A 13,945-nucleotide genomic window follows, 5' to 3' on the forward strand; every position below is an offset into this window, starting at 1 on the left:
TAAAAAACTCCCAACAGTGTGATCTCTCCTTTCCTGTTTCTAATCTCAGCCCATACTACCTCGATAGACAGGTCCACATCAAATGTCCTTTCTGCCACCGTAATACTGTCCTTGACTAACAATGCCACACCTCCCCCTCTTCTACCACCTTCTCTGCTCTGACTGAAACATCTGAACCCCGGAACCTGCAACAACCATTCCTGTCCCTGCTCTATCCATGTCTCTGCAATGGCCACAACATCGAAGTCCCAGGCACCAATCCAGGCTGCAAGTATCTCCATCCTATTGCATATGCTCCTCGCATTAAAGTATACGCACTTCAAACCACCCTCCCGCCTGCCAATACGCTGCTGTGACCTAGAGACCTTATCCATGACCTCCCTATTCTCATCCTCCTGTACACTGGAGCTACAGTTCAGGTTCCCATCCCCCCTCTGAATCAGTTTAAACTCCCCTGAATAGCATTGGCAAATTTTCCCCCAAAGATATTAGTACCCCTATGGTTCAGGTGCAGACCATCCCTCTTGTAGAGGTCCCACCTACCCCAGAATGAGCCCCAATTGTCCAAGTATCTGAACGCTTCCCTCCTGCACCATCCCTTTAGCCACGAGTTCAAATGTTCTCTCTCTCTATACTTCTCCATGCTATCCCGCGGCACAGGTAACAAACCAGAGATAACCACTCTGCTTGTTTTAGCCCTAAGCCTCCACCCTAACTCTCTGAATTTCTGTTTTATATCCCTGTCCCTTTTCCTACCTATGTCATGGGTGCCTACATGAACCACAACTTGGGGCTGGTTCCCCTCCCTTAAGGATCTCGAACACTCGATCAGAGATATCATGGACCCTGGCACCTGGGAGGCAACATACCAACAGCGAGTCTCGCTCGTTCCCACAGACTCTCCTATCTATCCCCTTAACTATGGAATCCCCAATCACTAATCCTGTTCTTTTCTTCCACCTTCCCACCTGAGCATCAAGGACAGGCTCTACCCCTGAGACCTGTACCCCATGGCTTACCCCGGTTGAGTCTTCCTCCCCAACAGCATCCAAAACAGAGTACTTATTTTGGAGACAAACAGTCTCAGGTGATCGCTGCTCTGACTGCTTCTTACCCCTTCTAGCAGTCACCCATGCATCACTTTTAGGAGTAACTATCTCCCTGTAACTTTTGTCGATAGCTGCCTCTGCTTCCCGAATGATTCTTAGTTCCTCCAGTTCCAGCTCCAGGCCCCTAACACGGTCCTCAAGGAGCTGCAAATGGATGCACCTCCTGCAGGTGTAATCAGCTGGGATACTACCAGTGTCCCTCACCTCAAACATCCCACAGGAGGAACATCGCACTGCCTGCACTGCTATCCCTATTACTTCCCTTACCAAGAAACAAAAATAAACTTAAACTTACCTGCCCTCACTCCAAGTCACTCTCTTTCTTTTTTAGGTTAGAGGAGGGGGGAGGGTGGGATACTCTACACGTGTAGAGTATCGGGTTTCTTCACCTTTCCAATTTATGGGGGTCTGGAGGAAAAAAAAACTACTTCCCAAGACTCCCTGTGACCATTTCCTGTGTCCGGTTTAAAATTAAAAAAAAGCTAGAGACGTTAGTTTAAAAAAAAACACAGTAACTTACTCACAAGCTCTCCTCTCACTAGTCGCTCCGTCTCTGATGTGCTCCCAAGGAACAATGAGCAATACTTACTTATCAACGGGGAAATAAGTGCCATTACTGCTGTCCTGTCACTTTTCTTTGGAGCACTTCTATCCTGACAGCTCGAAAAAAAACTGAACTGCGGGTTTGAATGCAGCACATTCTTAACACACAGGGTCACGCATCAGGTCTTCCAACATTGTCCTGATGAACAGTGGCAGTGTACAATCTCCGTATACCAGAATTCTGTATGGAATGTATGGTCCTTTGTTCCTTAACCATAAATTAACAAACCCAAAGATTTTTCTTTTCACCTACTCTTGTTCTCAAGCCCCACATTCATTTTCTAGATCCATTCGGAATATTTACTGTCTGCTGCTTTGTATTATCGATCTTACATTTGGTCTAACTCTCCCTTAGCGGTTTCAGTTTAATCACTACCAGCAGGATTTTCCAGCAGCAGAGACAGTCTGCCGTTGGCCAGTCGCGGGATCTTCCATCTGATGTCTATGGGGTCTCACGTGTCTTCCACCCTCCGCTGCTGGGGAACTCACCATGGGCAGTCTGTGATTAGTGAGACCGGGAGATTCTGCCAGCGAGATGGGAGATGAATTCCAGCCTACGTCTTTAACCATCCAGGGAGCTGTAGCATTCAATACACTTTATTTACCTCGTGAATGGGGAATGTGTTTATTCTGCACTCAAACTATTTCCTCTTGATGGCTTCCCATTGCTTAGTTACTGCTTTACTTAATGAATATTCAGCACCAATCCTGGACCAGATTTTTTTTATATATACAGCATGTTGAGTAGAGTTTGTGAAGTCAATGGAGAAAATGGGAGAGACACCATTCCCACCCACTTCACTCCAATGGTGAGTTTTGCATCTTGGCAATGAGGAAGGAATGTAATTAATTAAGGATTACTACACATACGTGCCAAAATTAAATCCATGGGAATGCTTTTCTATCCGGATCCACAATTGTAATGGATTTCCACAATTCCCACTCTCCTCAATCAACACAATTAAACACTTGCTTTTGAGATGTTAATGTAGCTTTAAGCGTTTTTTTTAAAATCACGGTCGCAGCTTTAGGTGATCTCATTGGTGGGAGGAGTAAAAAAAAAGTGTGACGGTCAGGTGACAAAGATTGTTTTTAGTTTTCTTTTGGCTGCAGTGTTAGAAGCATAGCTGAAAATAAGTCTCCCTCTTTTTTTTTATTTTGGAAGTTTTACTAATTAGTTGAAAGCTGATCTTGTTTGCCACCCTGCAGTAAATAATCTGTGTTTTGATGTTCTGGGGAGCTGAAGACTACAATCTGCTCTGTGTTTTCAAGATCATTTGAAATCAGCATTCAACACAAGGAACTAGAATTCTCTATTAACATTGATTTCCTTCAGCTCCTCACTCTCATTAACTCCTGTATTCCCCAACATTTTTGGAATGTTATTTCTATCTTGTGGAGATAGAAACAAAGTGTGTATTTAGTTGTTCCCCATAATAATTTCTCACCTTTCTGACTGTAAAGGACCTCCATTTGTCTTAACCATTCTTTTTCTCTTCATGTACTTAGAGAACTCTTTACAGTTAGTTATAATGTTCCCGCAAGCTTCCTCTCATACGCAATTTTCCACTTCTTTATCGATCTCTCGATCCTCCAATGCTGAACCCTAAACTGTTCCCAATCCTCAGGACTGTTGTTTTTCTGGTGTTATGGTTCAGGGTGACACAATGGTTAGCACAGCTGTCTCACAAAATGTCAGAGACCCAGGTTCAATTCTGGCCTCGATCATTGTCTGTGTGAAGTTTGCACATTCTCCCCGTATCTGCGTTTGTTTCCTTCGAGTACTCCGGTTTCCTCCCACAGGCCAAAGATGTGTGGATTAGCTGGATTGGCCGTGCTAAATTGACCCTAGTGTCAAGGGTAGATGTGTGGGGTTGCGGGAATGGAGCCTGGGTGGGGTTGTGGTCATGCAGATTTGATGAGCTGAATGCCCTCCTTCTGTACTGTAGAGATGCTATGATTCTATGAGGTCAGAAGGTCCAAACTGTTTTACAGAACCCGTCTGGATTATAAGGCTTACATCCTAAATTTGGCTAGGATAAGCATGATGGGCTTCACTTCAGGTAAGATTCAAATGATCCACTCGGGAACTTTTATCAAAAAAGTTTATTTAAGGATATAGTCAGCATGTCTAGTCAGAAAATTACCAAAAACTTCAATCAATTTCAAACAAGAAACAAAACAACAACTATAATGTATAACCCTTAACAAAGATATCCAATGTGTTCCAATCAAACCAAAATGCTCACCATAGATAAAATCCCTTTAAACAGGCTCAATACAGCAAAGTCTACTGCTCACGTGATAATGGAAATCGGGTCCTTTGGTTGAAGTCTGCGCTTCTTTGGATTCTATCTGAACAGTTTGAAGACAAGAAAGCTCCTCAAAAAGGAACAGGCTCTTCGGCCCTCCAAGCCTGCACTGATCATTAGTTTGCCTAAGCTGTATGCACTTATGGAGAACATATTCCTTCCATTCCCATCCTATTCATGTATTTGTCTAGATGGCCCTTAAATGCTGGTATCATACCTGCTCCCACCAGTAACACCCCTCCGCCAACCCAGGCAGTGCGTTCCAGACATTCACCACCACCCTCTGCGTAAAAAAACTTGCCTTGCACATCTCCTCTGAAATTTTTCCCATACACCTTAAACCTATGTTCCCTTGTAATTGACTTTTCTACCCTAGGAAAGACTATCCACTCTGTCCCTGTTACTCTTATCTTGTAAACTTCTATCAGGTCACCTCTCAACCTCTGTCCTTCCAGTGAGAACAAACCCAGCTTATCCAACCTCTCCTCATAGCTAACACTCTCCATACCAAGCAACATCCTGATAAAAACTCTCCTGTATCCTCTCCAAAGCCTCCACATCCTTCTGGTTATGTGACAACCAGAATTGTATACAATATTCCAAATGAAGCCTAACAAAGTTTCTGTAAAGCTGCAGCATGACCTGCCAATTTTTACACTCATTGCCCTGAGCAACAAAGACAAGCATGAGATACCTTATCCACCTGCATTGCCACTTTCAGTGATTGGAGGAGATGTACATCCAGATCTCTCTGGATGTCAGTACTGCTAAGGGTTCTACCATTTACTGTATGGTTTTTACATGCATTGGACCTTCCAAAAAGCATTACCTCACATTTGTCTGGATTAAATTCCATCAGCCATTTCTCTGCCCAAGTCTCCAGCCCATCTATATCTTACTGTATCCTCTAACCATTCTCTATCCGCAACTCCAACAATTTTTGTGTCATTTCCGAGCTTACTAATCAGACCAGCTGTACTTTCCTCCAAATCGTTTATTTATATCATGAGCAACAAAGGTCCCAAAACTGATCCCTGTGGAACACTGCTAGTCACAGCCTTCCATTCAGTAAAGCACCCCTCTACTGCTACCCTCTGCCTTCTGTATCCATCTTGCCAGCTCTCCTCTGATCCCGTGTGACTTCTCCTTTTGTGTCATGAGGTACCTTCATCAGTCTATCATGAGATACCTTGTCAAAGACTTTGCTGAAGTCCATGTATACAACATCCACTACCTTTCCTTCAGCTCGACAGACTGGAGGGACTGATTGTGGACAAGTCGCCAGGACCGGATGGAATGCATCCGAGGGTTCTGAAAGAAATGGCAGAGGTGATAGTGGATGCCTTGGTGGTTATTTTCCAGACGTCGCTGGATTCCGGGGAAGTGCCGGAAGATTGGAAAACGGCTAATGTTACGCCATTGTTTAAGAAGGGTGCCAGGCAAAAGGCGGGGAATTATAGGCCGGTTAGTTTAACATCTGTTGTAGGTAAAATGTTAGAATCCGTCATCAAGGAGGAAATAGCAAGGCATCTTGAGACGAATTGCTTGATAGAGCAGATGCAGCACGGTTTCGTTAAAGGGAAGTCGTGTCTGACAAATCTACTGGAGTTCTATGAGGATGTGTCCAGGGCGGTGGATAGAGGAGGGCCGGTGGATGTGGTCTTTCTGGATTTTCAGAAGGCGTTTGACAAGGTACCTCACAAGATGTTATTGCAGAAGGTCAGGGGACATGGAGTTGGGGGTAGGGTGTTAGCGTGGATAGAGGATTGGTTGTCAAATAGGAGGCAGAGAGTGGGGGTCAATGGGTGCTATTCGGATTGGCAGATGGTGACTAGTGGAGTGCCTCAGGGGTCGGTGCTGGGGCCTCAGCTATTTACCATTTATATAGATGATCTGGAGGAGGGAACCGAGTGTAGGGTGTCGAAATTTGCTGATGACACCAAGATTGGAGGAAAGGCAAATTGTGCGGAGGGTGTGGAGAGTCTACAGAAGGATCTGAATAGGCTGGGCGAATGGGCCAGGAAATGGCAAATGGAATTTAATGTTGGCAAGTGCGAGGTAGTCCACTTTGGTAGGAATAATGGTAGGAAGGATTATTACTTACGTGGAGAAAAACTGCAGCAGGCGACGGTGCAGAGGGACCTTGGGGTCCTTGTGCATGAGTCGCAAAAACCCAGCTTGCAGGTGCAGCAGGTGGTCAGGAAGGCGAATGGGATGCTGGCCTTCATAGCGAGGGGGATTGAATATAAAAGTAGGGAGGTCTTGCTGCGGCTGTATAGGGCATTGGTGAGGCCGCAGCTGGAGTACTGTGTGCAGTTTTGGGCGCCGTACTTACGCAAGGATATTTTGGCCTTGGAGGGAGTGCAGAGGAGGTTTACTAGGCTGATGCCAGAGTTGAGGGGGTTGAGCTATGAGGAGAGGCTGAATAAACTAGGCTTATACTCGTTAGAGTTTAGAAGAATGAGGGGAGATCTCATTGAGACGTATAAGATGATGAATGGGATGGATAGGATAGAGGTGGAGAGACTCTTCCTGCTCAGAAAGGAATAGTAGGACTAGGGGCACAGCCTCAAGATAAAGGGGGGGCGGTTTAGAACAGAGTTGAGGAGGAACTTATTCACTCAAAGGGTGGTGAATCTCTGGAATTCTCTGCCCGTTGAAGTGGTGGAGGCTGCCTCGCTAAATATTTTTAAGACGCGGGTTGATGGGTTTTTGATAAGAGAGGGGATTAAGGGTTATGGGGAGAGGGCGGGAATGTGGAACTGAGCCACGACAGATCAGCCATGATCTTATTGAATGGCAGGGCAGGCTCGAAGGGCTAGATGGCCTACTCCTGCTCCTATTTTTTATGTTCTTATGTTCTTATGTTTATCATCCTTGTCACTTCCTCAAAAGATTCGATCAAGTTAGTAAGGCATGACTTCCCCTTTACAAAACCATGCCATCGCCAATAAGTCCATTTGTTTCCAAATGCGAGTAAATCTTGTCCCTAAGAATATTTTCCAATAATTTCCCTACCACTGATGTAAGGCTCATCAGTCTATAACTTCTTGGATTATTCCTCTGCCCTTCTTAAATAATGGAACAACATTGGCTATTCTCCGGTCATAGAACATAGAACATAGAACATTACAGCGCAGAACAGGCCCTTCGGCCCACGATGTTGCGCCGACCAGTTAAAAAGCAATGACCCTCTAACCTAAACCAATCCCTTTCCATCCATAAATCTATCCACGGATCTCTTAAACGCCCCCAAACTAGGCGCATTTACAACTGCAGCAGGCAGGGCATTCCAATCCCTCACCACCCTCTGGGTAAAGAACCTACCCCTGACATCCGTCGTATAACTACCACCCCTTAATTTAAAGCTATGCCCCCTCGTGCTAGCTTTCTCCATCTGAGGAAAAAGGCTATCACTGTCCACCCTATCTAAACCTCTAATCATCTTATATGTTTCAATAAGGTCCCCTCTTAGCCGCCTTCTTTCTAACGAAAACAACCTCAAATCCCTCAGTCTCTCCTCATAGGACCTCCCCTCCATACCAGGCAACATCCTGGCAAACCTCCTCTGCACCCTCTCCAAAGCCTCCACATCCTTCCTATAATGTGGGGACCAGAACTGCACACAATACTCCAAGTGCGGCTGCACCAGAGTTTTGTACAGTTGCAACATGACGCTGCGGCTCCTAAATTCAATCCCCCTACCAATAAACGCCAATACGCCGTATGCCTTCCTAACAACCCTATCTACTTGATTCCCAACTTTCAGGGATCTATGTACACATACACCTAGATCCCTCTGTTCATCCACCCTATTCAGAGTCCTACCGTTAGCCCTTTACTCTACACATCTGTTATTCCTGCCAAAGTGAATTACCTCACACTTTTCCACATTAAACTCCATCCGCCACCTCTCGGCCCAGCTCTGCAACTTGTCCAAGTCTGCCTGTAAACTATGACACCCTTCCCCACTATCTACCACACCTCCGACTTTGGTGTCATCGGCAAATTTACTAATCCACCCAACTATACCCTCATCCAGATCATTTATAAAAATTACAAACAGCAGTGGCCCCAAAACAGATCCCTGAGGCACACCACTCGTAACTGAACTCCATGTCGAATACATACCATCAACAACCACCCTCTGTCTCCTCTCCGCCAGCCAATTCCTGATCCAATTACCTAAATCACCCTCAATCCCATACATCTGCATTTTCTGCAGAAGCCTTCCATGGTGAACCTTATCAAACGCCTTACTAAAGTCCATATATACCACGTCAACTGCCTTACCCCCATCCACCTCTTTGGTCACTTTCTCAAAGAACTCAATAAGGTTAGTAAGGCACGACCTACCCTCCACAAAACCATGCTGACTATCTCCAATCAATTCATTACTCTCCAAATAACTATAAATCCTATCCCTAATAACTTTTTCTAAAACCTTGCCCACAACAGAAGTAAGACTCACCGGTCTATAATTCCCAGGGAAGTCTCTGTTCCCCTTCTTAAACAATGGGACAACATTCGTTACCCTCCAATCTTCTGGCACTATACCTGTGACCAACGACGACCTGAAGATCAGAGCCAGAGGCTCTGCAATCGCCTCTCTTGCCTCCCAGAGAATCCTAGGGTAAATCCCGTCCGGCCCAGGGGACTTATCTATTTTCAAACCCTCAAGAATATCTAGCACATCCCCCTTATCAACTGCAATACTGTCCAGTTTACAACCCTGTAACCCAGTGTTCTCCACAGCTACATTTATGTCCCCCTGCGTGAACACCGAAGAGAAATATTGGTTCAATGCCTCTCCAATCTCTTTCGGTTCCACACATAACTTCCCACTGCTGTCTCTAACTGGCCCTAATCTTGCCCTAACCAACCTTCTGTTCTTAAGAACATAAGAACATAAGAAATAGGAGCAGGAGTAGGCCATCTGGCCCTTCGAGCCTGCCCCGCCATTCAATAAGATCATGGCTGATCTGTCGTGGCTCAGTTCCACATTCCCGCCCTCTCCCCATAACCCTTAATCCCCTCTCTTATCAAAAACCCATCAACCCGCTTCTTAAAAATATTTAGCGAGGCAGCCTCCACCACTTCAACGGGCAGAGAATTCCAGAGATTCACCACCCTTTGAGTGAAGAAGTTCCTCCTCAACTCCGTTCTGAACCGCCCCCCCTCTATCTTGAGGCTGTGCCCCCTAGTCCTACTGTCTTTTTTGAGCGGGAAGAGTCTTTCCACCTCTATCCTATCCATCCCATTCATCATCTTATACATCTCAATGAGATCTCCCCTCATTCTTCTAAACTCTAACGAGTACAAGCCTAGTTTATTCAGCCTCTCCTCATAGCTCAACCCCCTCAACTCCGGTATCAGCCTAGTAAACCTCCTCTGCACTCCCTCCAAGGCCAAAATATCCTTGCGCAGGTGCGGCGCCCAAAACTGCACACAGTACTCCAGCTGCGGCCTCACCAATGCCCTATACAGCTGCAGCAAGACCTCCCTACTTTTATATTCAATCCCCCTCGCTATGAAGGCCAGCATCCCATTCGCCTTCCTGACCACCTGCTGCACCTGCAGGCTGGGTTTTTGCGACTCATGCACAAGGACCCCGAGGTCCCTCTGCACCGTCGCCTGCTGCAGTTTTTCGCCACGTAAGTAATAGTCCTTCCTACCATTCTTCCTACCAAAGTGGACCACCTCACACTTGCCAACATTAAATTCCATTTGCCATTTCCTGGCCCATTCGCCCAGCCTATCTAGATCCTTCTGCAGACTCTCCACACCCTCCGCACAATTTGCCTTTCCCCCAATCTTGGTGTCATCAGCAAATTTCGACACCCTACACTCGGTTCCCTCCTCCAGATCATCTATATAAATGGTAAATAGCTGAGGCCCCAGCACCGACCCCTGGGGCACCCCACTAGTCACCAACCGCCAATCCGAATAGCACCCATTGACCCCCACTCTCTGCCTCCTATTTGACAACCAATCCTCTATCCACGCTAACACCCTACCCCCAACTCCATGTCCTCTGACCTTCTGCAGTAACCTCTTGTGAGGTACCTTATCAAACGCCTTCTGAAAATCCAGAAAGACCACATCCACCGGCACTCCTCTATCCACTGCCCTAGACACATCCTCATAGAACTCCAGTAAATTTGTCAGACACGACTTCCCTTTAATGAAACCGTGTTGCGTCTGCCCTATCAAGCAATTCCCTTCAAGATGCCTCGCAATTTCCTCCTTAATGACGGATTCTAACATTTTACCTACCACAGACGTTAAACTAACCGGCCTGTAATTCCCCGCCTTTTGCCTGGCACCCTTCTTAAACAACGGCGTAACATTAGCCGTTTTCCAATCCTCCGGCACTTCCCCGGAATCCAGCGACGTCTGGAAAATAACCACCAAGGCATCCACTATCACCTCCGCCATTTCTTTCAGAACCCTCGGATGCATAACATATCTATAGAACGCCTTAGGATTCTCCTTAATCCTATCAGCCAAAGTCTTCTCATGTCCTCTTTTAGCCCTTCTTAACTCACTCTTTAACTCCCTCCTAGCCAATCTAAAGCTTTCTAGTGCACTACCTGAGCCCTCAAGTCTCATCCGGACATAAACCTCCTTTTTCTTTTTAACCAGCGAATCAACTTTTTTAGTGCACCACGGTTCCCTAGCTCAACCATTTCCTCCTTGTCTGACAGGGACATATATATCAAGGACTCGCAGTAGCTGCTCCTTGAAAAAACTCCACATTTCGGACGTTCCCAGACCCTGTAGTCTCCTAGTCCAACCTATGCTTCCTAATTCTCTCCTAATAGCCTCATAATTACCCTTCCCCCAGCTAAAACTACTGACCCGAGGTTCATGCCTATCCCTTTCCATCACTAAGGTGAACGTAACCGAATTGTGGTCACTATCACCAAAATGCACACCAACTTCCAAGTCTAGCACCTGGTCTGGCTCATTTCCCAGCACCAAATCCAATATAGCCTCACCTCTAGTTGGCCTATCTACATACTGAGTCAAAAAACCTTCCTGCACGCGTTGTACAAAAACTGACCCCTCTAATGAGCTAGAGCTATAGCTATTCCAATCAATATTAGTAAAGTTAAAGTCCCCCATAACAATTACCCTATTACTTTCACTCCTATCCGAGATCGTCTCCGCAATCCTTTCCTCTGGAACTTCACCTGTAGCCAATGACGATACAAAGGTTTCTGCCAAAGCCCCAGCAATTTCCGCCCTTGCCTCCCTCAGTATTCAGGGGTAGATCCCATCAGGCTCTGGAGAATTATTTACTTTGATGCTTTTTAAGATGCCCAGCACCACCTCCTTTTTGATATTGACATGACCCAGAATATGTACACACCATAACCTAGGCACCTCAATCACCAAGTCCTTCGCTTTGGTGAATACGGCGGTAAAATATTCATTCAGTATCTCGCCCATTTGCTCTAGTTCCTTGCATAGATTCCCTCCACTATCCTTGAGTGGACCAACCCTTTTCCAGCTACCCTCTTCCTCTTTACATATGTGTAAAGTACCTCAGCATTTTCCATAATCTTGTTTGCCAAGGACTTTTCATAACCTCTTTCAGCCCTCCTAATTCCTTCCATAAGCTCTTTCCTACTTTTTTGATATTCCTCAAGGGCTTCATCTGTCCTAAGGCTTTTAGACCATACAAATGCTTCCTTTATCTTTTTGACAAGACTCATAACCTCCCCCACTATCCAGGGTTACGATACTTGCTACACTTATCCTTCATCCTCCCCGGTACATGCTGGTCCTAAATTCCAATCAACTAACATGTGAAAGACTCGCACACGTCGGCTGTTGACTTACGCTCAAACAGACTCCCCCAGCTATGCTTTCCAGATCCTATCTAATCTTGTTATAGTTCATCTTCCCCCAATTTAACACCTTCATCTGAGGCTGGCTCTTGCCCTTATCCACAACATCTTAAATCTTATGGAATTATGATCACTGTTCCCAAAATTCTCTCCGACTGAAACTTGACCACCTGGCCAGGCTTATTCCCCAACACAAATAATATGGTTTAATCCTTCCCGAGTTCTGTTATTTATATACTATTTCAAGAAACCATCCTGAATGCTCCTTACAAATTCTGCCCCATCCAAGCCCATAGCAGTAAATGAGTCCCAGTCAATGTAGGGAAAGTTAAAATCATTCACCATAACAACCCTGATGTTTTTGCATCTTTCCAAACTCTGTTTGTATATCTCTTCCTCTATCTCCCACTGGCTGTTGGGAGGCCTGTAATAAACCCCCAACATTGTGACTGCACCTTTTGTATTCCTGAGCTCTACCTGTAGTGCCTTGCTGCCTGAACACTCCAAGGTGTCCCTTAGCACAACTGTGATAGTCTCCTTAACTGGTAATGCAACTCCCCCTCCCCTTTTACATTCTCCTCTATCCTGCCCGAAGAATCTAAATCCTGCAATGTTTAGCTGCTAATCCTGTCTCACTTTCAACCAAGTCTCTGTAATAGCAACACCATGTTTCCTAGCACTAACCCAAGCTCCAAATTCTTCTATCTTACCTGTTACGCTCCTCGCATTGAAACAAATGCACTTCAGACCATCAGCCCTGCTGTGTTGAACAACCACCCCCCCTGCCCGCTCTTCCTCTTACTCTTACCGGCCTTACTCTGTTACTCTTCCTCAGTTATTTCTCCTGCTGACCTACTGCTCTGGTTCCCACTCCCCTGCCATACCAGTTTCAACTACCCCACCCCACCCCCCGCTGCCCCGAGTGACTCTACGAAATCTACCTGCCAGGATATTTGTGCCCCTCCAGCTTAGGTGTCACCTGTCCTTCTTGTACAGGTTCCACCTGTTCTGGAAGAGAACCCAGTGGTCAAGATATTTGACCCCCTCCCCCTAACACCAGCTCCTTAGCCATGGGATTAGTTGCATTATCTTCGTGTTCAGAACCTCACTGGCACGTGGCACAGGAAGTAATCCTGAGATTACAACCCTAGAGGTCCACATTTTTAACTTATTACCTAACTCCCTGAACCTCCCCCAACCCTCGGCAGAACTTTGTCACGCTTCCTGCCTATGTCATTAGTACCAATGTGTACACGACCTCTGGCTGCCCCCCACCCTGTCTCTAGCTCCGCTCCCAAGTCTTTGAGCTCCCCTCCCATGCACTTTAAATTAAACCTTTGGAAGATATTTAATATCGAAGAATATCAATAGCTCTGGGGTCCTTCTTGTTACTACAGAAAATAACCCTTACACACTACAAACAACCAACACCTTAGAAAGAATTAAAATAGTGAATACTTATCCAGCCTCTCCCACTATTCACCAATCAGCTCCCTCTCTTGTATCCTCTGGGTGGCATGGTAGCACCATAGTTAATACTGCTGCCTCACAGCACAAGCGTGGGTGTCGATGCGGAGTTTGCACATTCTCCCTGTATCGGCGTGGGTTTCCTTTGGGTGCTCCAGTTTCCTCTGACACTCGAAAGACATACGACTAGGTTGATTGGCCATGCTAAATTGCCTCTTAGTGTTGAGGGGGATTAGCAGGGGAGATAGCATCTTGGTGGGATTGTTGTTGGCACAGACTGGATGGGCCAAATGTCCTTCTTCAGCACCGTACAGTTTCAGTGATGCTGCTAGAGCAGGCTAAGCCCACACTGAAGAATGAAGAAAAGAACCCAAAGCAAAAAGCACCTCTACGCCGAACTCCCACTCTGTCTCAAATCCCATTACCCACACTCAGGATGAGGTCTATCCCATTGCTTGTACACAAAGCTCATTGATCTTTGTGTAACTTTGGAACTCTCTCTCTCTCAGAAGGAGGTGGAAGCAGGATCATTGGATATTGTGAAGGCTGGCAGACCAATTCTTGTGAGGCAAGGGAATCGAAGGTTTTGGGTTTCGAT

Source organism: Carcharhinus amblyrhynchos, chromosome 9, assembly GCF_965287045.1.
Source record: "Carcharhinus amblyrhynchos chromosome 9, sCarAmb.v2.hapA, whole genome shotgun sequence".
Lineage (NCBI taxonomy): Eukaryota > Metazoa > Chordata > Chondrichthyes > Carcharhiniformes > Carcharhinidae > Carcharhinus > Carcharhinus amblyrhynchos.